At 55.0% G+C, this 2500-nt stretch overlaps 1 pseudogene; it reads left to right on the top strand.

The window, feature by feature from the left end:
* LOC115187363 (protocadherin-18-like) overlaps positions 1 to 2369 on the top strand; it is a 2983-nt pseudogene extending 614 nt beyond the window's left edge.
* Positions 2370 to 2500: the final 131 nt, after the last annotated feature.

Raw genomic sequence — 2500 nt, 5'->3', positions numbered from 1 at the left:
TTACGAGGAACAGAAGGTGGGGACTGTTATTGCAAGGCTTAAAGATGACGTGGCTGATGTTTTAGTCAAACTTCCAAGTTCTGTGTCTTTGCGCTTCCGAGCCATGCAGAGAGGTAGCACGTCTTTCCTATCCGTGCGCGAGCAGGACGGAGAGATCAGCATCCGTTCCAAAATAGACAGAGAGAAGCTCTGCGAGAAGAACCTCAACTGTTCCATTGAATTCGACGTTCTGACTCTTCCGACAGAACACTTGCAGCTCTTCCACGTCGAGGTGGAAGTGTTGGACATTAACGATAACGCGCCCCAGTTCGCCCGCGCCGTAATCCCCATTGAGATCTCCGAGAGCGCGGCAGTGGGGGCGCGCATTCCCCTGGACAGCGCGAGTGACCCCGACGTCGGGGAGAACTCCCTCGATACTTACTCCCTCGAGCCCAACAACTACTTCAAGATTGACATTCAGAGCAGAACGGACGGGGCTAAGTACTCGGAGTTGGTGGTGCTTAGGGAGCTCGACAGGGAGATGCAGCCGGGTTATGAACTTCAGCTGACGGCCTCGGATAAGGCGTTCCCCCTAAAACCGGTTTCTACTCTCCTCAGAATTAGCGTGGCAGATTCAAACGACAACAGTCCTATTTTCGAACAGTCGTCATATGTGATACATCTATTGGAGAATTCACCTGTTGGATCTCTTCTTATTGATCTGAATGCAACTGATGCAGACGACGGAACCAACGCCAAAATCATCTACTCCTTTAGCAGTCACGTGTCCCCGAAAATCGTGGAAACGTTCAAGATCAACTCGGATAACGGCCACCTGACGCTCATGAAGCGCGTGGACTTTGAAAGCGCAACATCATATGACATCGATGTCCAAGCCCAGGATATGGGCCCCAACTCCATGCCAGCACACTGCAAGATCTTCATCAAGGTAGTGGACATAAACGACAACAAACCAGACATCAGCATCAATCTGATGTCCCAAGGGGACAGAGGCAAAGAGGACGCGGCCTATATCTCAGAGGCCGCTCCATTGGATTCCTTCGTGGCCTTAGTAAGAGTGGAGGACCTAGATTCCGCTCTCAACGGAGAGGTTGTGTGTAAACTCCATGGCCAGGGGAGTTTTAAACTACAGAAGACGTACGAGAACAACTACATGATCCTCACTAACGTCTCGCTGGATCGGGAGAAGAGGTCAGAGTTCAGCTTGACGGTCATCGCCGAGGACCGCGGCACGCCCAGCCTCTCCACCATCAAGCACTTCACCGTGCACGTGCTGGATGAAAACGACAATGCTCCGCGCTTCCAGAAGGGACGCTATGAGGTATTCAGATCAGAGAACAATGCCCCTGGTGCCTACCTGACGTCATTATTGGCAACCGACCCCGACCTGGATGCCAACAGCCAGGTGAGCTACTTCCTGGTGGAGAACACCGTTCACGGGAGCTCTATCTCCACCTTTGTCACCATCGACCCGTCCAACGGCGCTGTTTACGCCCTCCGCACGTTCGACCGCGAGGACGTCAGCCGGATATCCTTCGTAGTCCAGGCCAAGGATGCCGGGGAACCCTCGTTGCTGAGCAACGCCACCGTCGTCCTGAACGATCCTGGACGAAAACGACAACCCGCCGGTCATCGTGGTTCCGCAGCTCTGGAACCTCACGGCCGACGTCCCCATCTCCAAGTACACCGAGGCCGGTGGCCTGGTTACGGTCGTCAGGGCAACCGACCGAGACACCGGCGTCAACGCAGAACTCACATGTTCAATCACTGCCGGCAACGAGGAAGGCTTCTTCTCTATGGATCCTAGAACGTGCGAGATCAGCGCCAACGTAGCCTCAGACGCGTTTCCCTCGAGTTTGCGGAGCTCACCGTCCTGGTCAGTGACCACGGTTCCTTGCCCCAGACCACCAAGGCCGTCCTAAAGATCAGCCTCTATGAGAACATGGAGGGCCACGTGCAGGTGCTGGACCAGGGGGAGACGCCGCTTGAACGCCTCCTCATCATCATCATGTCCCTGGGGGCCATCTGCGCTATGCTCCTGGTCATCATGGTCATGTTCGCTGCCCGCTGCAAACCGAGAAAAGAACGATAACAGGAAGTCCGTACAAACTGCAGGGTGGCAGAGACCAACCACCAGCACCACCCTAAGAAACCGTCACGGCAGATCCACAAGGGGTGACATCACACTTGTTCCCACGGTGAATGGGACTCTACCAATCAGAGCGCACCACCGCTCACCATCGGCCACGCCCCCCATGGACCGGGCGCCAATGGGAAGCCGGCAGAGCCACCACAGCCACCAATCACTGAATAGCCTGGTGACGATATCGTCCAATCATATCCCGGAGAGCTTCGCCCTGGAGTTGGCCACGCAACGCCACCAGTCGAGGTGAGATATACAGAACACACAATTCAACTTCTCTCTCGCTCTCGTACTCTCTATCTCTCCTCCCCTCTCTATATAGCTCTCTCTCCCTTCTCTCTGTCTCTCTCTCTCTCC

This window comes from Salmo trutta, unplaced genomic scaffold, assembly GCF_901001165.1.
Source record: "Salmo trutta unplaced genomic scaffold, fSalTru1.1, whole genome shotgun sequence".
NCBI classification, from domain to species: Eukaryota; Metazoa; Chordata; class Actinopteri; order Salmoniformes; family Salmonidae; genus Salmo; species Salmo trutta.
This window is presented reverse-complemented; position numbering and strand designations above follow the sequence as displayed.